Below are 26,461 nucleotides of genomic sequence, written 5' to 3' on the forward strand. Positions count from 1 at the left end.
TTTTAGCAATGGAAGACTTGAAAATTAGAATAAACATAAACCAAGTTTATACCACTACTAGAAAAACAACCTTTTACGACGCGCAATGCGTGTCGTAAAACGCTCAGACGACGCGCAAATGCGTGTCAAGGAAGGCCCTGTCATAACGAGAGACGACACGCTTTTGCGCGTCGTCTATTTACGACGCGCATTTACGATGCACATTTATGACACGCATTTTACGACGCGCAGTTATGACACGCAATGCGTATCAAGGAAGGCCCTGTCATAAAGGAAGACGACATGCGTTTGCGTGTCGTAAGCTTACGACGCGCGTGTTTATGACACGCAATGCGTATCAAGGAATCCCTTGTCAAGAAAGGCCATGTCATAAATGAAGATGACACACATTTTTGTGTATCGTAATTTTAAATGTTAAAAAAATATTATTAATAGATTTACTAATTTTCAAATTAAATTTGCATTTAATGTCTCATAACAAAAAATAAAATACCATATACAAAAAATACAATCCATTGCATAAAATTTAATGTCATACAAATAATCGATCCATGGAAAGATAAAACAAATCAATAGAAGTTGTTTTCTCCCTATACATGATTATCACATACTAAATAACAAACTTTATTTCATATTCATACATATGATTACATTATTCATTAAAAAAAACATATACCTACATCTTCGCCTAAAATGTTATTACATGATGCAAGTTGGCCACTTCATTGATGGATCACCAAGAGGAAGACCAACAACTGCCCTAAAATGTTCCATGATGTGCCCATACTCATGTCCTGTAACTTTAAACATTTAATAAAGTAAAATACCTCTTAAAAATAAAATTGTACAAGAAACAACATATCATAATGAGAAATTACTAACATGAATGGAAGAAGTACACTATAAATTTGTTTTACCAAGAGTGGCATGGACGATCAGGTGCTACAAGTTTGTCCAAGCTGTCAAACAAAGACTGCATGCAAACCAAAACATACATACACTATAAATTTAATTACCATACAAATCATATTCATACATACGAGTTTGTTTTACCTTTTTTGCCTCATATCTTTATTTTTTTTATTCTTATTAGCCATGGAGTGTTGATGCTTTCTTTTCTCTCATTCAATCAACCCTTAACCCTTTTTTAATTATGATGCGAGGTTTCTCTGGAAAATTGAAATCTTAAACGAGCAGCGATTCTAATCCCACACAGAATGCAAGCTGATTCAAATAAATGCAAAGAATTATGAGAATCAATTTATTACTTTCCAAGCTTTCATAAAACAAAAACCAGAACAAAACAATATCAGTAAATACATACCTAGCGAAGCTATATCAGTGTACTTGTCACTAAAGGAATACACATTGACTGCAACTTGATACATTGTAACTTTGATGATTGAAATAACAGTTGCAAGTTTGCAAATTTAGGGATTGCTTTTTTTTTTTGCAGCAATCAAGGAACTTCACCTCTGCTTCTCCAACAAAGGAACCAAATATTAAGGTAACTGTGTTATTTAAATAGTTTTTTGTTTATTGTAAATAAGTAAATATATATAATTTATATATGTGGTTCAGGTTCCAGTGGCGATGTTTGGGGGGTCTGGAAACTATGCAGCTGCAAGAGCCAAAACATTGGAAAAAGTTGAAGCAGAGCTTCTTGATCTTGTTGCAGCCTCTTAGAAATCTCCAAATTTTTCACAGTTCATGAAGGATTTGGCAGTGCCTGCAGATAGCTTAGGGGAAAAAAGGTAATTTGACATAGAAAAATGTAGCATGCTTCTTTTGCAGTGCGACATAGCTCAGGGGCAAAAAGGTAATTTGACAAAGAAACATGATTATCTTACCATGTATGAGCAGAAGGCAAACGATCAGAGCTTCCATAAACTTTGTGAATCTGGTTGGTGGTGCTAGTCTTTGGAGTAGCTTCAAATCCATTCCCAAATCCAAGCGTCACCTCCCTTTCAGACAACCAATAAACATGTTCGTATCAGACACAACTAATAAACCATGTTAGTTCTTCAAGAAAATTTAAATAAATACACAATGGGGGTTACTCATCTTACTAAATGTAGCTATTTGGATTTCAGACAGCCATGCAACCTCTCTTACAATGGGGGTTACTCATTTCTAGAAAGAGACCTTGAAGATTCCTCCTTGTGAATCGGCTAACTAGAAGTGGGACATGTTGAAGAATAAAATCAAAGGATCAGAACATGTTCATAAAAATACAAGACTACAAGGACAACAATTTGTAAGCATCAGCTACAGAGTCACTATATGAAGACCTTCACTTGTATAGAATGCTACCTCACAGTATAAACCTCAAAAGATGAATAAAGTTTAAACCCCTATAAATGGTGATCTGACCAGTGATGTTGTTGTTAAGTTTCACTGATATGATAATATTAGATTAATAAAATATTTAAGAAAACGGAAGGGCAGATTTGTAAATTGTAATTGAACCTTCTCTGTGGATTCAGCTTTGTTCTCGGCTCCTAAAGTTTCAGTGGCGGTGCCTCTTGTTTGGCGCCATATACAAGCTTCATCTAGCGGCTCCACAAGCTCTGTATCTTGAGGGATTTCTACTTTCATTCGTATGTCTGTCCTGCATGTTTGTTTCATAACAACACACCATGCTTTTACCTATTATTTTTTTTACTAAAGAAAAATAGATACAATGGTGAAGTGAAAGAGCATGTAGATAGAGACAGTTAATTAATTACCTGGTAACAAGCTGAAATGTTGAATATGATCCACGGGAAGTCCCAAGACACCAAAACCACTTCACATCGGTAGAAAAATGTATACATAAATGAGTGTCCTAAACAGGTCGGGTCGGGTAATGGGTTATAGAATAGAATAAGATTACTCACGCAGCATAAGGTGATTCCATAAGTGGGACCAACCAATATCGCAATCCAAACATTCCAAAATTTGAGAACTTGAAGCTTGTCATTGAGTCACAAGTTTTGTTGTATTTCAGCACCACCTGACCATCTAATCACTCTCGTTGCTTAGAGAATATTGTAGTTCATCAATTAAAAGAAAAAGAAAATATTTAATTTTACATGTGTCACAAATTACGATATTGTCCTGAAAAGTTGCCACGGAAGAGAGCAGGCCCGCATGTGAAATACCCTCCACCGAGAAATCATTTTTTGGAAGCTGACTAGGAGGTATTTCTTTAACAAGGGATAATTTCTCCTTTATCAACTGTCCACAGATCTCTATAATCTTTGCAGATCCTTCACATCATAAACGATTAATAATTAACAAGATAATTAATTGAAAATATCGAAAGATCATCATCTAGATAATAGAAGTCAAACCTTTGACCACTTCTTTAATGATACCCTATGACAGATCCAAGTTCCATAAAGTTTCAAAACTGCATGAAAAAATTATATAGGAGATTAACACATAACACTTAACAGTATATCCTGTTAATTAAAATATGACATGTAAAATGTGGTTTACCTGCAGTTGAGAATAAAGAGGTCGTTTTCTAGTGACTTGAGAAGATGCCAGGGGTAAAAAAGTAATTGAGGATCAACTTCCTCAGAAAAGTGTAGTGTAGGGCTACATTGATAATCTCATGACATTGTATAGCATTACACTTACAAATTTTTACTAATCAGGACATTACACTTTGAAAATTACATCTAATTATAGCAACAAATCGTTGTAAGGCATTGCTATATAATTGGACAGGTTTCTTAAAGTAAAATGTTTTCATGCATTTGGTTGGCAGAAAATGGAATGTAATACAATAAAAAAAAGGTTGAATAAGCTTGAAATTTTAAATGATAATCATTTTTTGGGTTTTTTATTTTAGTATATATGTAATAAGTGTCTTTGGGTCTTTTAACAACTAAATCGATTTGGCAAGGTAAACCATCCAATAACAGCCTTTAATCTACCAAGAAAACCAACCTGCCACAAATTTGAAGCAATTGAATATCATTAAAAACTGAAAAAATCAAAACTAAAATTGATGACCAAGAACCGACTCCCTTTTGTCTCATCTTCATTATTAGCCTAAAAAATAAAATTAAACCAAGGCTCAGTGAGGAATGATAAAGTTTACACTGGTCTTACTGCGATATAAATTAGTCAATTTTTTATTCTATCAGAAACAATAGCTGATAAAAAAACATTTCAAAATTAATGTTTTCTTAAGATTAATTAAAAGTTGAATTAACATGCTTCTAGTTACCTCATTTATAAGAATATCTTGTCACCTCGGTTGATTGATTGCTGCAAATCAGAAAAAAATAAATAAATAAATAAAATTAAATTAAATTAAAAAAATGACAGAAACTATAATCAGATGGTGCATCACAAGGGAGAGAAGCAAATAGAGATATTGAATGTTTAGTCCTTCAAACAAAAGAAAAGGAAGTAAAATAGGCAGATAAAACAGTAACTCCAACTACCACATGGATGCTTTTCGTAATTTGGCCTAGAAGGAAATAGAGATAACAAATATTTAGCCCTTTAAAAACAGTAACTCCAATTTCATATTCGAAATGAGATGGAATTGACATATCTACAACTATCAAACCTTATCCTATTCTTGTTGGTCTAGATATGTTAGATAATATGCAGTAGAGAATGATCAATTTGAACAAACTACAAAACAAAAGAAAATGAAGTAAAATAGGGCTAGGCTAATAAAACACACATAACTTTCAAACTTTAAAAAAGGAACATTGTACATACCTTCTTAATGATGCATTTTAATACATATTGAGCCTCCTGAAAAAAGCTAATGTAATTAAACTGATCAATAACTGAGACACCAAGTTGTATGGTTACAATTTCTATATGATCAACAAGAGAAGTCAGAGATTTACGAATCTTGTTGAGTATCCAAATATAAAAATGTCAATTTATTAAAAGACAACAGCTGAGATTATACTCGCATCAGAATGTAAGTGATGAAAATAAGAGTTTTCCTCTTTCTTGACATTTTTAATAACCAAAACACCAGGTGAATGGAAATAAAAAAGGAAAAAAAACATTAACGGATTTCTCAATAACTTTGTGATTTCATTTATTTTCACATTTTAAGTAAAAAAAGAACAAAAACCTGGAGAAAGACGGTAGGATATTGATATGTGTCTAGCCTAGCCAACAGTTCCTTAAACCTAAACATGAACACAGAAGAGAACAAACGTAACAGTTGACAGTTCTGCAAAATTGAGTATAATTTTGACTCTTTTGATCAAACAACTCCTAAATAATCAAAAAATAAATAAATAAATAAAATAAAATAAAACTAAAAAATGATATTATGAAATTAGGTTGTAACTTAAGAACGTGTGTTGATAAAATATAGTGTGTGCTTCTAACTATTATTTTTACATATAAGGAAGAGGAAGAGAAAAGAGATTGCCTTCAATTTTAGTTGCAATTAAAAATAGCAGCAAGTGAAATGGAAAGTATTGAACCTTATGAACCTTAAGAACCCTGTAAGAAGAGAGGTTTCATGCCCTAAATAAAAAAAATAAAAAATTAATTAATTGCCAACTTCAAGCATCAAAACAACAATTAACCAGTGTAAACTAATAGAAGAATCTGATGAAAACTTCCAAAAATCCAGATCGAATTACCCCAAGATTCCATTGCTACTCTCAATCAATGCTATAAACAAAGAAAATTCCCATTACCTTTGATAGGAGTATGGCTGACTATTTTACCATCAAGTGATATCTACCTACATGGTCTCACCCCTTCTTCTTGTTGAACTTTGATCACCTCCCTAGTAACTTTCATAACTTTCAGAACACCTATCTCTTCCATCCGTATAATACAACGCCTCTTGGAGATTCATGTGTTTTACCCTTCTCCTATAAAATGAAAATCCCATTAATCTCTGTGGCAGCAAATTTATTCTAGTTATCAATTCTCAGATTGTTGAGATTCATACATGAGACATGAAATACAAAGATTACTAAGTGTGTTTATCACACAGTCTATCAAGCTCAAATCACACCCTAACATAGCTACAACCTGTTAAATTATCATACAAAGGTTAAAAACTTCACTTAGACATTATATCAAACACTTGGAGTGCGCAAACTAAAAGTAACAAAAATCAAAACCGTTATAAAATAGAAACTATCATTTGCATATTTAAAAAAGCGCTCAAGTTGAAGAACCAATATCAAGTCAACAATCAGAAGATTATAAACACAATAAGTTAACATTGAAAGTCGATAGTGAAAGGGAGATTAATATTCAGAGGTATAAACGAACCTTGGCGAATTTCACTGAATCTGATACCACCGAACCGTAGGAGGAGAAAGGACCATCGATTGTGAGCAATAGCAGAACCGAAGAACCCTATTCATATTGTTGCAACCAGCAACAGAAATTGCTTATCGCAGAGAGAAGGGTGGTACTTCAAGTCCAAATTAAAATCTTGTAAAATAGGTAGCGGTAAATGATTTTAAGAACTAGCAACAATATGTGGAGAGTAGAGGTCTATCAAGAGGTTGACTCGACAAAGAGAATCTGAGGTTGTGAGGCACGTTTCATCGACACTTCAAACAAAGCATGAGGTGGCAAGTAGTTTGGGGGAACGCCGCTGCCTTTAAGGAAAACCCACAGTGAAGACTCTTGCCTTGGAGTTAGGTCAGGATGACCAGAAGCAAGCAGGCAGCCATCTCTCGGTTGGTAAACGGTGTCGTTTCTTGAACCCCAATGTCACGTCACGATGTGGTAGGGATAAGAGGAGGTTGAGACAGGCAAGCAGACACTTTACCACCAGATGACGGAGGCGTGAGGGGGAAGCCAGCAACTGTCGTCCGATGCATCCAATGGCCATAAATCCAACTCTATAGCCATGGTCGGTAAGCAAGCACCTCGTCGACGTAAACACCTTAGATTTTCAGAAGAGGGTCTCGTATATAGGTAACTGATATATATATATATATATATATATATATATATATATATATATAGAGAGAGAGAGAGAGAGAAAAAGAATGATGGAAATAATGTAGAGGATAACAATGGCGGCCTTTCAAACTTTTGGGATTTTCGTTTCCCCCCTGCTGCAAAAGAAGAGAACGCGCCTTTCATTAAAAAAATATAAAGCGACATTTCTAGACGACACCCATTTTTAAATAAGTGCCCTCCGTGTTTTTAATTTTTTTTGTTGGACATTAATTTTAGGGCACGCACAAAAGCGTGTCCTCTATCCTTCAAATTTTCGAAGACATGACATTATTTTTAGGGCACACGCTTTTGCGTATCGTAAATCACCGCGTGTGATTGTTTGCGCGTCATTAAAGGGCTATTTTATAGTAGTGTACCCACCAATGATCTTCTTGCAAAGTTTGGAAAGAAAACAAGCACCAAAGAGGAAGAAGTGTTTAACAATCTTTGTAGACTTTGAATCCTCAAGGGGAGGCTTGGAAGTTGATGGAGAATGTGGAACCTTTGAGACACCAACAAGTTGTCAACTTGAATTAAGATGCTAGTCTTGTAAGAAAACTCTTAACCCTTGAGTTGTAAGTTCATAACCAAAGTATGAACTTCATGAGAGTATAAAAGCAAGTAATATCTTCAAAAGAATGAACACAATGGTGAGAGTATGCATACTCTTTCCAACTCAGGGTTTTGTGTCCAAAAGAAGAGAAAGAATGAAAGTCCCATGAAGCTAGTATTTATAGAATGAAGAAAAAGTCCATAAGTCATTAACCATTTAGCACTTTATACAAACATGTCTCCCATGCTTGTAAGACTAGCCATTCTTTCATTTCTTTTTATTAAACAATCATGAAACCCATGCTTTTATTTAAATAATCAAAAGGCATGTCTTCTTTTTGTAATACTTTAATCTCATATTTCTAAAGTATGTTCCATAGATTAAAATAAGCTACATACCATATCTCTCTTTCTTCTTCTTCAATTTCGACATTAAGAAGTTAAATGACGACAAAAACTTTATATTTTATAAACCAAGATTATAAATATAAACTTTAACTTTTTGGTAAAAGACAAAAGAATTTATCTAGTCCAAAATATTGTGCATGACTTGTTAATTCATACCATATTAATTATGTAATGTTACTTGCTAATGAAAATTATTATTTCCTAAAAATAAAGAACTTCCAATTTAATTATAAGAGTTTATTGAATATTTATTAAAATCAATTTCTAATAAATAATCCATTATATCAAGTTGTTGTTAGTGTGAGCCTTTAGTATCATATGTTAATTAGAAATATCACTTTAATATGATTCTTGAGCATACTAGATCTTTCACTTAACTCAAATAATCACTAAAGGAAATAACTCAAGAAATATTTAAGCCACCAAACTAACTTCAAAATTGAGAGATGGGGAGGGATTTGAGAGGTTTCGGCCACATCTTTTAAGAGAGGTATTAAGACAAAAAAAACTAGCCAAAAATCATGCAAGACACATCCTTTATATACTCATGCAAAAGCAAAAGCAACCGCATTAAATAATACAAAGTAATCACCTTACTTTAGAGGCATGGGGGACAACGGAGGGAGGTTGACAAGCAACCTCCCAAACCTCTCTTACTTTCGACCATGACTAACAAAGGAAGAAGAATCCTTTAAATTTCATAAAATCTAAGTTTATAAGCTATAAACTTTATCTTTAGGTAAAACACAAAAAGATCCAACTAATCCTAATGGTAGTGCATGACTTATTAATTCATAGCATATGTAATAATAACTAGTTATACTCTCTTATATTTATTATTTTGACAAAATAATAATTATTTCATAATTAAATACGATAATTTATATCGTTTATTATTACTGATAAATATACAAAATTTGCCAACTTGATAAAGGTGTGACCCTATAGGATCATATATTATTAGCAATGTCACTTAATAATGATTTTTGGGCAAATAGAATCAACAATCTCCCACTTGCACAAGATTCATTACAGACTGACATAAACATTAGCTGACGTCTAGCAATGGCTACTGCCCCTAACAACATATGGAGGGTGTCATCTCATCAATAGCCAATTCTAGGAGCTCTAAGCTACAATTGTTACTAAAGGCATGGTATCAATTATTGCTTTGTCTCATACATCATGTCGAACATGAGATATGGATCAACATCAATCTTATTTAGTGTTTAACTTTTATTAAGGCCTTAGATTTCTAACTCTCAACGAATAAGAGGGACAAATCCCATCTCGACTACATATGTTCATCAATGTAGTTCATGTCATACCCAACGATGGGCCTTATGACTGCCTTTAACAGAACAACGTTAAACCATGTCAAAGCACAACAATTCCTACACTTCAAGCCCCAAATATGTATATCATGTCTAAGAATACAAAGATACAACCTTGATCAACACATCACTCTTTACTATGATCTATAAAGTGATTTTGATGTGAGTTAGGTCCAATACTTATTCTCCTAATCAAGTACCTATGAAGTTGGTACCAGCTCTTGCTATTTTCATCCCCATGAAAAACAACCAATCCACTCATATTAGTCTTACCTCATAGATTCTCCCACAACTATGAACGACTATGAACATTTAGAATAACCTATTTATTCAACGATTAAACATGCGAATATAAAACACAACAATTATTTAATGAAAGACTTATATCCAATATCTCAACTCATTACAATATATGTTGTTTGTATTGTTCCAATATTCAAATACTAAATTTCAATCAAATACATCTACTTATATCAACAAGGCCCTATAGCACCAGCTTGACTTTCATGCTTTACCTATTGGAGGATCTTTGTTAAGTGGATTTTAAAACTTGATTTGTATAAACTTTGCAAATACAAACATTTTCAATTATATATATATATATATATATATATATATATATATATATATATATATATATATAACTCATATATAGAGAAAACTATTGAGAATGTATTAGATGCTTAAATATGACTTAGATACCAATACTTGCGTAATGGGATTACTTATATTCATAATGAACTATACACTAATCATCTTTGTACGTGGTTCTCTAAACCACAATGTATTCTAACTCTGATGTGTAACTGTAATTAAAATCTACATGGAAACGCTATCCATGTAACTTTCTCTTCATTCATAATAAGGACACACTCGATTGTGACTAAGAGTCATCTTAATAATTTGAAAGTTTAGCACATGTGCAATAGCTTTAAACATAGCTTTCTTTCAAATACTCCACAGATTAGGAATACTTTTCTAATTCTCGCAAGTACTTTAGAATGTTCCTGTAAGTCACACCATGACTTGTTCAAGGATTATACTGGTATCATTCGACAAGCTCTAAGCATACGAATTATCTGGCCTTCATGCATAATCATGACATATATGATTAATCAAATTGCAACAACATATGGAATAAATTCATATCATCTAGTTCAAAAACATTGCACTAGGATTTTGCTCAAAATATGTCATATGGTATTTGATAAGATAACTCTCTCAGAGTCCCTTATCTTAACATCTTTAAGATCCTTGACAGTTAATGAAGTTTTACTTAATCCTTTGAGTCGACATGATCTATCTGTATCGATCCTTATTCCAAGAATTAGTATGTCGACTACATGTAAGACTATGAATGTCATTGCGCTCCCACTAGCTTTGTAGAAAGCACAAAAGTCTTCTTAATTTATAATTAAATCACGCCATGTAATTATCTTATAAGAATGAAGATTCTTACTTTGAGATGTTAGCTTAATTCTTGGAAAGATTTTCATTCATGCATGTTTTCTCCTCGAACACTCATTTACTCTTTATAGATTTAAAATTAGTGGGATTAGTAGAAACTTCATCCTAAACAATCATTTAGGATAATCCTCATAAATGCAGTTAGTAGATGATAGAGTGGTTAAGCTCATTGTCTAACATAAGCTCTATAACCCCATAGCTTTTAGATAAGGATAAACCATTACATCCTCAGTCAAATGAAAGTGTTTAATATACTTGTTTGGATGGAAATATATATTCAATATATATTTTTTGTGGTGAGCATAATTCCAAAATTTTATAAAGTAAATAGTTCTTTTAAAAACATCATATAACAGACCACAAGGTCTTTTTATCCTATTCAAAAACATGTACTATCGACATTCATCCAGTAGCAAGGTAACCTATCCCAATAGAGAATATGAAGTCTACCTCGAACATCAAAAGATAGATCCAAGTGACCAGGTGGTCTTGTGCCACCAGAACTAGACTAATGATGAATGATTGTTTTTAATGGAATCAGTTGTAAATCAATTCCACAACTCCTATGATGTTCCAATAAGACTTGGTTTACATAACTCATTTTATTTATCACAACGAAAGTTTAATGATGGTCTCATTAAGTTGTATGTCAATCTGCACTATGAAAAAATTTGAGCAAATCAAAGGTTTCAACAATAAAGAATAAAAATCGTCAGCGAAATTGACTAAGCATCTGTTACCGAATCTATTCATGGATTGGAAAGATCACATACATCACTATGTATAATCCTTTGACAATCATTTTGTTCTTTAACTACTAATATATAAAACACTTGCGGATCATCTTCCCATATAAATAGGATTCACATATATAGTCATGATGATTGTGGCATAGATAAGTTTTAATCAAATATCATTTTATTATTTAGGTTTTATGATCAAAATTATCAATTTAATGAAAGCTTATAGATTTACTTCATAAATAACATTATGAAAAAAAATCTTAAGATAGAATACATCATTTCAGAATAGGAATGTGAACATTCATTAAACGATTAGTAAATATAGATTTATTGATAAATTTCAATTGTTACATGTTCCTATAAAATAGGTAGAAAACATCTATTGTTCAAATAAATACTATAAGAACACTTGTTATATCTTCAGCTAGAAATACAATTCGTTTGTAATCAGTTGATTATTCTTTCAGATCACCAGCACATAATATCAATTAACATACTCAAGTGAATTATGGAAAAATAAATAGTTCTATCATATACATATTTGAAGTCTTGGACATGCCATACTTCCTCAAATTGGTAAGATTAGAGAAGCAGTTCCTCTTTCAATGTCCAGTTTCTTCCACAATAGAAACAACATTAGTTATTTAAATTCTTTCATGATTTATGGGTTTATGTTGTATTTCCCTTAACTGAACCATAAGTCTATTTGAGTACACAATCTCTTAGACTTCCATTATTCAATGCTTGAATAAACTTGAAGCACTTTCTACTGTTCTGATTGAATATCTTTTTTTCTTGATGAGACATCTGATATGTTTCTTAATTATTCAAGAATTTCTACAAGTGAAGGTTAATTACTCCAGTATGATGTAAGACATATCAATATCATCACAACAATACTTCCACCAAAGTATCATGATCAGACTAACTAGCTTGTAGAGGTTATTCAGGTATGTGATCATTCAGTATATATAATTTCTATTTATCCTTAAGGTGGAACCTTAAGATATTATACCAGTTATAGAAATTATAACCATCAAATGTTACTATCTTCTGAAACTCAACAAGAGAGGGATTTTGCAGGGCGTAAAATTATTAAAGTTATCAACAGAATTTAACAAAGTTTCATTTAGTATTTTCAATATTTAGTCTTTAAAAATTAATATCTTTTATTGTTTCTTAAAACATTAATTTATTAAAGTCTAGGATCCAAGTAACGAAACAAGTAAATGGTTAGGTGACCTTTATCCCATTAACTTAATTAAACTCGATAGGTAGCGATTACCAATTGCATTCGATATGCAACTCCTAGATTATGCGATCCTAAAAAACTATTTCTTAACTTGGCATGTTTATCACATCTATGCCTCGGACCTCTCATGCTTAGGTGACATTTATCACACAAGATTCTGATCAAGTCATCCTACTTGAAACAACTTGTAGTATTGCAACTAACTAGTAACAATATGACCCTTTAGACACCAGAAACTACAAAACTACCCAGAACATCATAAGCCAATCCTAATGACCAGGTGACCCTGTGACACTAAGACCATACAAATGATATCGAGTGTTCTTCAAAAGGACGACAATGACTTGCATTTTTAGAAAAGGTTTTATATATGTTCAACAATTATAGTTTATAAAAACATGGTCTCATGAATATTGCATGCCTCCAACAGTTCATGTACCATTTATAAAATTCATATCACTTGTTATGAGATTCGTTAGGTTCCAAATAAAACTTCATTTTATTTGTCATTAGCTGCAGTCAGTTATAAACTAAAATCTGGTATTTTAAAGTTTAGTTGTAGATCGATTTTAAGAACCAGTAATAGTCTTAATAAAACTTTATTTTATGTTTAAGACTTGGAGTTTTGGATGAGTTCTAAAATCACAATTTTAAATCTTCTTTTAACAAAAAAAATCTTATGACTTCATGAATTTGTAGAATAAAATCATTTTATTTTATAAACTCAACTTTATGCATCTTCTGATAAAAGTCATATTTTGATAAACCAAAACTTGGGTGATGATACTTATGTTTTAAATCTCATTTGGCATGCATAAAACATAATATCAACATGTTGCGTTATGTTTAAAACACCAATATCATATATTAAGTTTTCACGCAAAAAAATAAGCACTAGTTTTATTATTGTCGTTATAACGCTATAGACCAATTTTAGTATTTTTAATAAAAACCCCTTATTTATTATAAAGACATGGAGTTTATATAGTATATAAACACATTTTAAACCATTTCAAATATTTTAAACTTGGGTATTTATAATTTTTACAATAAAACTATTTTCAACAAAAAATCGATTTTTAATCGATAAACCGGTAACCGGTAAAAACGTTTTTATAAATATCCATTTATAAAAATCTTATTTTATCTTTTAAACATTTTTTACTCAATCCAAGTGATATTATCTTATGTTAAAATGTTGTTTGTCATGTAAAACTCATTTTCATATAAGAAACATAACATACAATAACATAAAAATGGACATCACATGCATTCATTTTAATGTGTATAAACCAAGTCATATCTAGTAATAATTTTTGTGAGCCATCACAAGAATTATTAAGTTTTTCCTAAAGGACTTAAGCGACACTTCAAAAGGATTCAAGCTCCCACTTGCGAAGTCAACTCTTTCTTGCAAAATAACTTCAAATTTTCATGATGTAAAAGATGTTGCACTTAAACCATTAAGACTATAATTACGTCCAAAACCAAGAGTAGAAGCTCATTATTGTCTCAAATGGTTAAGTCATCTTTAAGGTGGTCATTTCTTTATCTTGTTATATTTAAAAATAAATACAACTAGTCTAACTAATTTATTACAAAAAAATCAACAAATGAAAAACTTATTTATCTATTACATCTTATGAATAAATAAATAATAACCAAACACAATACAAATGTCCAAATGGCTTGCTTATACACAACAACATATCAAATATTATAACAACAACTCTTTGTTTATTTTAAGGAAACTTTTATACAACTAAAATAAATGAAAAATGGTTATATATAAAAATAAACAATTTTACTCAACAAGTTACCAAAGAAGACAAATATGGATTTTTCTTAACATAAAGATATTCATGCTTGTTTTCCAAAAACCAAAGATTATCAAACATAAAAAATCATTATAACATATAAAAGATGGATCTGATACCACTGACGGGTTTTGATACAAAATATAAGTTTGTTTTTCATAAAACCGTAACAAAAGTCTTATAAAAATAACAAGATTTTAGTTTATAGCAAAACCAAACATCAATGATCCATTTATAGAGCTTTGAATGAAATAAAAAACAGTCATAGAGTGTTTTAGAATGACAACATTTGAAGCCTTTCAACCCACTTGGTTTTAGGGTGTTGATGAAGATAGAAAAAGATCAAAGAGTGTGACTTCTCTATGTGTATCCAGCATCAAGAGTAAGACACTTGGAATTCTAGTTCCTTCTTGTATTATTTAGTGTCTTAAACATTTAAGTGCTTAACTCAAATAAGCACTAAAGGAGACGATTCAAGAAAGCTTTAAGCCACCAAACTAACTTCAAAAGAGAGAGATGAAGCGTGATTTGAGAGGTTTCAGCTACATCTTTTAAGAGAGGTATTAAGACAATAAAAACTAGCCAAAAATCATGCAAGACACATCCTTTATATACTCATGCAAAAGCAAAAGCAACCACATTAAATAATACAAAGTAATCACCTTACTTTAGAGGCATGGGGGACAAAGGAGGGAGGTTGACAAGCAACCTCCCATACCTCTCTTACTTTCCGCCATGAGTAACAAAAGAAGAATAATCCTTTAAATTTTATAAACTCTAAGTTTATAAGATATAAACTTTGTCTTTAGGCAAAAAACAAAAAGATTCAACTAGTCCAAAATGTTGTGCATGACTTATTAATTCATACCATAAGAAATAATAACTACTTATAATCCCTTATATTTATTATTTTCACAAGACAATAATTATTCTCTAATTAAATAAAAGAATTGATATTATTTATTAATAATCATAATAATGATGAATATACAAAATGTGTCAACTTGATAAACATGTGACTCTATAGGATCTTATATTATTAGCAATATCACTCAATAATGATTTTTTGGGCATATAGATTCAACAATAATGTTTTTATGAAGTATGTTCAAATGATATGGAAATGTTTTATTGTTGAAAATGTAATGAATCCTAGCTAGCGAGTAAATGGACTCTTTATCTAAATAGTAAGTTAAAGGTTTTAAAAGGCAAACGTTTTTTAATAAACAAACTATTTATGTGCTGTAGTTAGCTAGCTATGATTATGATACAGATTATTGAAAAACTTTAAAGAATTGTATTGTTATAATATGTTTGAATGTGTCACTGTGCAATTTTATTATTGAATGTGTATGAGCTTGACATAAATCATTTAGGTATGATAGAATCAGTAAAGTAATAAAAACGATCATGCATCATATAAAGAAATTGCATAGTCTTGAAATGTAGCCAGCTAGACATAAGGGTCGTTATGGACCAAAGACGGGGCCATTTGGATGATTTGTTCTCCAATATGGATAGTCGTTATTTATTGACGGTGTCATAATATGGATAACCATAATTTATTGATGGGACCATAATATGGATAACCATAATTTATTTACGGGGCCATAATATGGATAAATGTAATTATTTGACTGGGCCATTTACCGGTTGTTGTAGTTGCATTTAGGTGAGCATGCATAATATCATTTGTTTCTATTTATAAATGCATGTCAAATTATGATATTATCAAATGATTTTGATAATGATTTGCGTCTAAACTCATGTAGCTCACAATACAATAATTTGTCTTATGTATTTTGTTTAAATGTCATGTATTCCAGGTATTGAAATACAACATAAGGAGTTGAGTTGGGACAAATAGCAGAGAGCCAATGGATAGAAAATAGGCATAGCTTCCCTGACATAAGCAACCATGTTGCTTTACTATGGTTTATTGTATCGATTATAATACCCTCAAATAATATTTTTACAAATGTATTTGTAAATGAAAGAAGAAAATTTTAGGACCTTTTATAAATGGGACATATTGACACAGATTGTTTTATAAATCATAGTATTTTAATATGTAAAAAAGCTATATGTAAAAAATTCACAATAAACTTCTAAAGTATCTTTAAAATATGCAAACACATTAAGAACATTAAAAGAAATTTTTTTTCATTATTATATATATATATATATATATATATATATATATATATATATATATATATTAAAGTTATGAAGAAAAAGGAATAGTAAATTTGTCATTTTTTTGGCCCTATATTATTATTGGGCTTCAAAGTTAGGAATAATAAATTTGGATGTTTTTTGGCAACTTTGCTCCTCATTCTTTAACCATTTTGACACTTTTGGTCTTTGCAACCAATATTTTTACACTTTTTAGGAACCTTTTAATATTTAACGTTTGGCCACAAAACTTTAACGGTTTGACAACTTTGATCCCTTTTCTAAAAAGTTGCAAATTCCTACCCCTTTAATTCTTTAGCCATTTTGACACTTCTGGTCCTTGCAGTCAAAACTTTTACATTTTTTCATAAAAACTAGATGTTTTTTGGCAACTTTGCTCTTCATTCTTTAACCATTTTGACACTTTTGGTCCTTACAATCAATATTTTTACAATTTTTAGGAACCTTTTAATCTTTAAAGTTTGGCCACAAAACTTTAACGGTTTGACAACTTTGATCCCTTTTCTAAAAAGTTGCTAATTCCTACCCCTTTAATTCTTTAGCCATTTTGACACTTCTGGTCCTTGCAGTCAAAACTTTTACATTTTTTCATAAAAACATGAAAAAAACGGTCCGGGGCAAAGTCCGGGCTTTTCATCCTTGCACTTTCTACGTCTGTCATATTTATCGATTCGCAAACAACATTGAAAGCTTCTGGCCCCGCGTAACGGGGGTAACCTTTCTAGTTATAAGTAATAACCTTTAATATGAGCAAGCATGTCCTCTATGATGATCGTTCTGTTAGTTCACCATATGAATTCTATATTTTATTTCGTGAATATGTTATTAAGTACTACTGAGCAAATTGTCTATTAAAAGATTTATAATATATAGATTACTCTATTATGATTTGGCCCTCGTTTATAAATAAATGTACTTTATATATCACAATTTCATCCTCAAAGGAGAAAATTAAATTTAAAGCTAAAGTTTAAAAATTAAAGCCACTCCTGTTCCTTGAGATCTACTACCCTGTTCAAGATTAAACAATGACAAAATATGCGTAATCTTGGTTCGACGGCAAGGTATGTTACCTTTTAATGACACAGGCCCCTTTTCTGTTACTACAACATTGCCAGAATAACCCTGCACACACTTTTTAAGTTTTAATTGCAAATGATGCATTATTTTCTCTTGAATAGTAAACGGAAATATAGCTTTCTGCTTATAGGGCTGTAAACGAACCGGACGAACACGAACGGGGCTTGTTCATGTTCGTTCATTTAAGTTAGTCGAACAAATAAACGAACACGAACGGATAAAGTAGCGAGTATTCTTGTTTATGTTCGTTCGTTTAACAAATTACATTGTTCGTGTTCGTACGTTTATGTTCGTGAACATGCTAAACGAACATAAATGAACAAAGTTAAAAAAAAAAAAAAAAAAACATAATTGAAGATATATGAACATAAATGAACATATAATACACTAATGTAATCAAACACAATTAAACATATGCGAACATAAAATGAACTTATATGAACGAACATAAACGAACAATATAAACGAACGTTCACGAACATAATTGAACGAACGAGACCATTGTTCATGTTCGTTCGTTTAACTAAACGAACGATAATTTGTGTTCATGTTCGTTCGTTTATTAAATAGACGAACATAAACGAACTTCCCGCCGAACGGTTCATGAACAGCTCGCTTAACGTTCAACTCGTTTACAATGGATGAACGGATCCAAAATATTTTCGGGTGTATTTTCCTTTTCTTTTGTTGTTTCAGGCATTTGTGTAACTTACTTCTTCACTACCCATTTTCTTATTTTTCTTTTTTCTCAAATTTGTATATAAACAATAGTACAGTTTTACTCTTTTAAAAGAAATATTAAAATAAAAAACGAGTAGATTTTTTTTTTTTTTTTTTAATATTTCAAGAGACAAACAGATACCCGCACTACCCCATTGACAGTGTGCTCATGTAAAAGAGATAAAAAGGGTGATCTAGATCAAGATTCCCATGATTTGATGAAGGTGCATGTTTTTCTAATGGTACTTGAATAAAAACATGTAAGACATAAAAAATGCAAAGTTAAAACGCTTGTGATATTTTTGTTTCACGTTTTTGTGTTGACAGTTTTATATTATGAAGCTTTTTTATCTTAAAATTTTGATTGTGATAATAAAGCGAGGTTATTAAAGCTTTCAAAAAGTTTTAAATTATCAACTCAACGGTGAAGTAATTAAAAAAGAGTAATTTACATGAATGGTTTTTGTGGTTTGGGAAAATCAACATATTTAATCCCCAATTCCTTTTTTTTTACTAGCAAGATCCCTATGTGTTGGATTTGTTTTGTTTTTATGGGCCAATGTGAAGAGACATTTCATCAAATGACCAAAGAGAAGAGGGTGTTTGAACATTTTGACTATAAAAATTTGAGTTTTGTAGAATGACCAGGGGATCCGCAGAGGGGGCTCTGCAGAAACCTTTTACCTTATGATGAATGTGAATAGTAACGATGAATTGAGGTGGCAGGGGAAAAAGAAAAAAAAAACAGTTTGTTGCATACTTCCGTAGAGGGGGCTCTGCGGAAAGGTTGTTGAGGCTCTGCGGATCTGTTTTTAATCAACACACCTCTGAGGAACTGTTCTTCAGCTAACCATGACAAAAATCGGGATTTTATTACTGTTTCTTATCAATTAACCTAAGAAACACTTTAAAAAGCATATAATTGATTCAATATAAATCAAATACCAAGGGTTTCATACGATTTCAAAACTAGGAACCAGAGTTTTTTTAGGGTTCGCCTCACCATCCTCGTGTTATGCCCTTCGTCGACATCTCTTCTTCGTCTTCTTCCCTTCGTTCCGCAGCAAAGCGCCAACCTCCCTTCCAAAAATATGTCACTTCCGTAGCCAACAAAGTGAGAACCGACTTTTTTTTGTGTGATTTTACAATTTTACCCCTTCCACCTCATTTCCGCAGAACTATTCACTTTCCTCAGAAGGATTAAGCCTTCCGTAGAGTACCCTCTGCGCGTGATGGTCATTTACCAAAATCGATTTTTTATGGTCAAAATCTTCAAACCCTCCATTCCCTTTGGTTATTTGAGGAATTTTCTCCAATGTGAAATGTCTATATTCCCCTTAATGGTATTATAATCATTTTCAATCAGTTATTACTATTAAATTAAATTAGAGGAACATTAATATGGTCTCACTACTCCAATACCCAATTCACGTTACCCCTTCCCACATAAAACTCCCATCCTTGGTCACGTTCCTTTCACTTATCTCTCCTATTCATTTACATTGAACCATGGAAACTAACCTTCTGCATGCAGCTGAGGAATGATGTTATAAGCAAGATGATGTAACTTGGCCGGTCTAAGAAAATAAAATTAAAAATACAAATCTAGCTTTAAATTTGGGAAAACGACACAAATGCCCTACCAACTTTATATGGTTTACCCGTTGAGTCCCTAAAGTTTTTGTCTGACTTTATAGGTCCTTAAACTAGGATATGGTCTGCTCTTTTAGTCCCTCAACCTGTAACAGCCGGTTTAATGACCTTTTAGACAAAAAAAAACTCACATTGTGCCCCTATAAAGCCAAAAAGATATATTCGGGGATCAATTCGTACAAAAAAAAACTCTCATTTTCTTCTAAAGCGATTCACACTCAATTCGTATTGATCCCCGAACTTATTTTTTCGGCTTTATAGGGGCACAATGTGAGTTTTTTTGGTCTAAAATGTCACTGGACCGGCTATTACAGGTTGACAAGGACTAAAAGAGCAGGTCATATCCTAGTTTAAGGACCCATAAAGCCCGACAAAAGCTTTAGGGACTCAACGGGTAAACCCTATAAAGTTCGTAGGGCATTTGTGTTGTTTTCCCTTTTAAATTTATAAAACCTAAATAATCCAAACTAAGCCTATCAACTACCGGACAGTGTAACTGATCATGAATAGTATAACTAGAGTAAGGGTGTCAGGGGTGGACGCAAGATCTCCTAGTAGGTGTACCTGAGCATGAATGATGTTGTAGTGGCACATTTTCTTTTATGTAGTTGCACATTTTGTTTAAGTAGTGGCACAATAGTAGAAAAAAAAATTCAAATTTTTTTGCACTGCGTACAGAAAAAACAGACGTTGTCGGTGCCACTGTTGGCACCCACATAGAACCGCCCCTAAAAGGTGTCGAACTCAAGGAGAACATAAATATACCAATAAATAAAATTCTTATCTAATAAATACACAAGAAGGATTTAATTATTTAATCAACTAAAGACAATAATTCAAATATTAATAATCACACAATAAATATAAATATATAATATAATATACTTTTATTTGGATTTCAAATCACCTAATGATTATAATTGATTCAATCAAAGAGTAATGAATATTATCATAAATATATGATTCCTAAATTGATTAATTCAATCGTCATATCCTTAACCCTATAATTTTAAGTTATCTACCATCAAGGATAACTCCCCTAGTCTCGGTCTATTATTTTGTATTATGAACTGGTCCCATTGGTAACCCTAATATTTCGTAACCCTATGATTGTAAGTTGTCTACCAGCAATGATAACTCCCATAGCCTCAGTCTATTAATTGGTATGACTGGTCCCATTGGTCATGACAACCTTTCAAATTGTCTAATTCAATAGTAAAAACACAAATACTAAATCAATATTCCTATGTTTATTCTAGGGACATAACCTTCCACTAGTCGTCACTGCTTACACTCGTGACTCAGTTTCTCATCTTAAACAAGTTAATAAACAGTGTGATTCAAGATACATAATCCAAATTCAATCATAAAATTATGCACTCGATTACATAGACATAACAATACAAATATTAATACTCATGGGTCTTTAACCAAACAAAGATAATATATGAAATTTATTCTATTAACCTTTCAATGAATCAAATCAAAACCAGTTTAGACCATCTACTTCTAAACAATATTATCGGGGTTTATCCCATGCATAAACCTAAAGTAGAAAAGCGAAGGAAATACTAAAACTAATATACAACAAACCAAAAACTCCTTTACGAGCTTCTTGGCTTCATATCTTCTCCTTCTTTCTGCCTCTTTTCACTACAAGTAAAATGTGATTTTGCTACGGAAGGAATCCGTTGCGAAAAGCTGAAATTCCGTTGCAAAAGACGAATAGCGACGGAATTTGCAACGACCTATTTTCGTCCCTAAAAATGCCGTAGCGAGGAGTTTGCAACGAAAACGATAATTCCGTCGCAATTGTGACAACGGAATGAAATCAGTGGTAGATGGTATTCCGTCGTGTATGCCGTAGTAGGTTTCCATCACAAATTATGTGGTAGTTCTTCCGTCACAAATTTCGTTGTAGTTAATCCCTAGCAAAATCTGTGGTGATGAATCCCTAGCAAAATCTGTGGTGATGAATCCCTAGCTAAACCCGTGGTGATGAATCCCTAGCTAAATCCGTGGTGATGAATCCCTAGCAAATTCTGTGGTGATGAATCCCCAGCTAAATCCGTTTGATGATCTCCTAGCAAATTATGTGGTCATGAATCCCTAGCAATTTTAGTGGTGTATATATTCTATACCAGATTCAATATGGACCGATGGATAATTGATTTATAAATTATATCCAAATAATTTTGTAGTAATATATGAAAACAAAAAAAAACAAAAAAATCATAACCATCATATCATAAAATTACAAAATAATTATTTATTACATTAAAAAAAGAAAGTTGCTACTCTAAAATACATAATCTTCAATAAACATATATCAACCTACTACTCTTGTTGTTTTGTAAAGTCATTAATAAGATCCAATGTCGTTTGAAGTTGTTTTTCAAGATGCTAGACCCTTGCTTTGTTTTCCTCTTGTTGGGCGTTCATCATTTCTTTAAGCATTTCGTTTTGCTGTTGTTGTTTAGGAACAAGCTCCCTCATTTCTTCTATTTCATCATTTTTTTTCCGGAATGTAAGATACATCCGTTTTACCATTCCTATTGGGAACCGCCTTTGCAAAAGAGCCTAATCCATAAAGTCTTCTTTTTTTATCATGACCACCAACAACAGCATAAAATAGCTTGTCCTCCTCAAATTCAACACCTTCAGCTTCCAACTCTTCCCGTTTTTCTGTATAGGCCGCCTATAAAATAAAAATATTATAAGTTAAAAGATATCAAATTTAGGAATGATATTATGGAGTAGCTACAATATAAAAGTTAATTTAAACTGAAATGAGTATTACATGAATTTGTCTATCTTTTTCATTTGCGAAAGTGACTCCATCATGATTCTTAGTGTGTGTATACAGGAACAATTCACTATGGGGTGGCTCATGTCCTAATTTCCTCTTCTGCATAAATACCATATAAAAAGTCAAATATACAGATATACATATGCAAACATTGATACGATGTACCATTTAAAAAACTTACCAAATCAGAAGCTATCTTCAAATAACATGCGGATCCAGCGTTATGTGTGGGTTTTGCTACTCCATCAGCCACACCGTTACGCCTATTCTTCTTGTTCTGCTCAAATTTTAGCTTGTATTCTTTTGTATTCCATTTTAATTGCCAAGAGTTCCAGACTTCCTGTGGAATATGAGCTGGTTTAAAGCCATGTTTGTTTCTTTTTGGGCTCTTCATGTTGAAGAGATATTGACCATAACTTTGTGTCGCTTTCCTTTCCCAAGCTTGCCTCACCAACGAGTCTATTGTCTCATCCCAACAACATTTTTTCTACACATTAACAATATAAACATAAGTTGAAGTGTAAATGTTTACCAAACAACAATTTATGACTTATAGTTACCTGAAACTCCTCCCAATATAATTCGCGCATTTCTTTGCTTACTTGTGCCCAAGTGTACCCTTCTGGATCTACTCTTTGTTTAAAGGACTGACTAATAACATGTGCACAAGGGCCTGGTGGCATTAGCGTGCAAGTAATCATGTGATGTGTTTAGTTATGAATTGATATGTAGGTGTAAACCAAAATTTAATACATAAAAAAAAGTTGTAATTAAGATTTGAATTGGTAACTCACGTATTTTTCCAAACATGAACATTAAAACGTCCATCTGGTCCACAATCTTCAGAGGAATTGTTTTCACCTTCTACACTTTCCACTACAGATCCATTCATGGGTGGTTGTATTGGTGATGGGGTAGATTCTGGGATAGGTGTTGTTGATGGGGTATATTCTGGGGTAGGTGTTGGGATAGATGTATATGTTGAGGATGTGGTAGTTCCTTTACTTAAGGAGGGTGTGGTAGTTATTGTAGTTGTGGAGGATGGTAGTGTAGATGCAGGTTTTGAGGTTGTGGTAGTAGATATAGGTGTTGATGATGTGGTAGTGGGTGTTGGTGTTGAGGATGGTTTAGATAATGTAGGTTCTGAAGTTTTCGTTATTGATGTTCGTGTTAACAATTGTATTGTTCCAGTTTCTGAAGTTTTAAATGTTTTTTCTAAGGAGGGTGTGGATGTTTTAAGTGATGCCAAGGAAGTGGTAGTCATGGGTGATGTTAATGATATAGGTTTAGAGGTTTTGTTGGTAGATGTTATAGGTGCTTTGGATGTGGTTGTTGGCATTGGCAAGTAGATTTCTTCATCTTGTAACTGTCTGTTTAGGAATTTTGCAGCAGAAATCCTGTTGCGTTTCATAAGTTGTGGTGCAATGAATTTAGTTGTCTTCACATCGGATGCTCCTTTTGCTTTCGAGGTCGACGTCTTTCTGACACAAACAATAAAAATAAATTATATATGAAGGCATTACTTTGCATGCAAACTATTGAATACAATCAAAACCAATTTACATGAAGATGATCAGACAACAAAAAACGATCGATCATCACGACAACACTAAATTAAATAAATATAAATTTTAGATGAGTGACAACCTATATCGCCAAAGTCAGTGCACAAACGTATAACGAACAAATATTTCGATCAATAAGCCGCCGAAGATGATGATTACAGAAAATGTAAACCTTATTTCTAATCGGTAATTAATTACCCTAATATGCAGCATAAACGTGTGTAGGTTGGAGGGAAACGAATTGTGAAATACTTTGAACCTCCGCTAATAAAAAATTCGAACTGTGCTAATTACCGCTAAATATTTAGTAAGTCAAATTTATTTAAAGTAGCTACAGATTGATAGATAGGGTATATACATATAAATAACGTCAAGAAAGAACATAGAGTAACGATGTGTTCATAGTATAATTTTAACTTAAAATTATATACGAGGACTAAACATTAAAAAACTATACATCTTCATGATTTTTTGTTTAAACCGAAGTTTATATACAAAAGACGTACGGGTCATGTCAATATATATGGTAGTGGCTTATTGTGTCCATGGATGACATATGGTTGATTGGTCCACATGGTAATGGCCATTGGTCAACATGATAGTTGCTTATGGTGTCCATGGTTGACATATGGGCCATTTGTCAACATGGTAGTTGCTTAAGGTGTCCATGGTTGACATATGGATGACATACGGGCCATTGGTCAACATGGTTGTTGCTTATGGTGTCCATAGGTGACATACGGATGACATATGGGCCATTGGTCAACATGGTTGTGGCTTATTGTGTCCATGGTTGACATATGGATGACATATGAGCCATTGGTCAACATGGTTGTTGCTTATGGTGTCCATGGTTGACCTATGGGCCATTGGTCAACATGGTAGTTGCTTATGGTGTCCATGGTTGACATATGGACGACATATGGGCCATTGGTCAACATGGTTGTTGCTTATGGTGTCCATGGATGACATATGGGACATTTGTCAACATGGTAGTTGCTTAAGGTGTCCATGGTTGACATATGGATGACATATGGGCCATTGTTCAACATGGTTGTTGCTTATGGTGTCCATGGTTGACATACGAATGACATATGATCCATTGGTCAACATGGTAGTTGCTTATGGTGTCCATGGTTGACATATGGGCCATTGGTCAACATGGTTGTTGCTTATGGTGTCCATGGTTGACATATGGATGACATATGGGCCATTGGTCAACATGGTTGTTGCTTATGGTGTCCATGGTTGACATATGGGCCATTGGTCAACATGGTAGTTGCTTAAGGTGTCCATGGTTGACATATGGATGACATATGGGCCATTGGTCAACATGGTAATTGCTTATGGTGTCCATGGTTGACATATGGATGAAATATGGGCCATTGGTCAACATGGTTGTTGCTTATGGTGTCCATGGTTGACATATGGATGACATATGGGCCATTGGTCAACATGGTTGTTGCTTATGGTGTCCATGGTTAACATATGGGCCATTGGTCAACATGGTAGTTGCTTAAGGTGTCCATGGTAAACATATGGGCCATTGGTCAACATGGTAGTTGCTTATGGTGTCCATGGTTGACATATGGATGACATATGGGCCATTGGTCAACATGGTTGTTGCTTATGGTGTCCATGGTTGACATATGGATGACATATGGGCCATTGGTCAACATGGTTGTTGCTTATGGTGTCCATGGTGGACATATGGGCCATTGGTCAACATGGTAGTTGCTTAAGGTGTCCATGGTTGACATATGGATGACATATGGTCCATTGGTCAACATGGTTGTTGCTTATGGTGTCCATGGTTGACATATGGATGACATATGGGCCATTGGTCAACATGGTTGTTGCTTATGGTGTCCATGGTTGACATATGGGCCATTGGTCAACATGGTAGTTGCTTAA

At 32.8% G+C, this 26,461-nt stretch overlaps 4 long non-coding RNA genes across 5 annotated transcripts; all 4 read right to left on the reverse strand.

Moving 5' to 3' along the window:
• Window positions 1-497: 497 nt before the first annotated feature.
• On the reverse strand, window positions 498-1,965 carry LOC145134257 (uncharacterized). 2 transcript variants are annotated; one of them, XR_013719038.1, is made up of 5 exons: window positions 1,851-1,965; window positions 1,325-1,729; window positions 1,054-1,224; window positions 918-973; window positions 498-794 (listed from the first exon to the last, which is right to left on the reverse strand). It is a non-coding gene; the product is annotated as an uncharacterized LOC145134257 (long non-coding RNA). The 2 variants fall into 2 exon arrangements; XR_013719037.1 differs by having other exon boundaries at window positions 883-973.
• A 1-nt stretch (window position 1,966) lies between these two features.
• Window positions 1,967-3,226, reverse strand: LOC145134258 (uncharacterized). Its single transcript, XR_013719039.1, has 4 exons — window positions 2,880-3,226; window positions 2,730-2,788; window positions 2,470-2,611; window positions 1,967-2,175 (listed from the first exon to the last, which is right to left on the reverse strand). It is a non-coding gene; the product is annotated as an uncharacterized LOC145134258 (long non-coding RNA).
• A 605-nt stretch (window positions 3,227-3,831) lies between these two features.
• Window positions 3,832-4,760, reverse strand: LOC145129005 (uncharacterized). Its single transcript, XR_013717238.1, has 3 exons — window positions 4,729-4,760; window positions 4,223-4,263; window positions 3,832-4,044 (listed from the first exon to the last, which is right to left on the reverse strand). It is a non-coding gene; the product is annotated as an uncharacterized LOC145129005 (long non-coding RNA).
• A 561-nt stretch (window positions 4,761-5,321) lies between these two features.
• On the reverse strand, window positions 5,322-6,891 carry LOC145128308 (uncharacterized). The gene is made up of 3 exons (XR_013716796.1): window positions 6,268-6,891; window positions 5,679-5,858; window positions 5,322-5,502 (listed from the first exon to the last, which is right to left on the reverse strand). It is a non-coding gene; the product is annotated as an uncharacterized LOC145128308 (long non-coding RNA).
• Window positions 6,892-26,461: the final 19,570 nt, after the last annotated feature.

The sequence above is a fragment of the Lactuca virosa genome, chromosome 8, assembly GCF_052849685.1.
Source record: "Lactuca virosa cultivar CGN04683 chromosome 8, Lactuca_virosa_CGN04683_v6, whole genome shotgun sequence".
Classification (NCBI taxonomy): domain Eukaryota; kingdom Viridiplantae; phylum Streptophyta; class Magnoliopsida; order Asterales; family Asteraceae; genus Lactuca; species Lactuca virosa.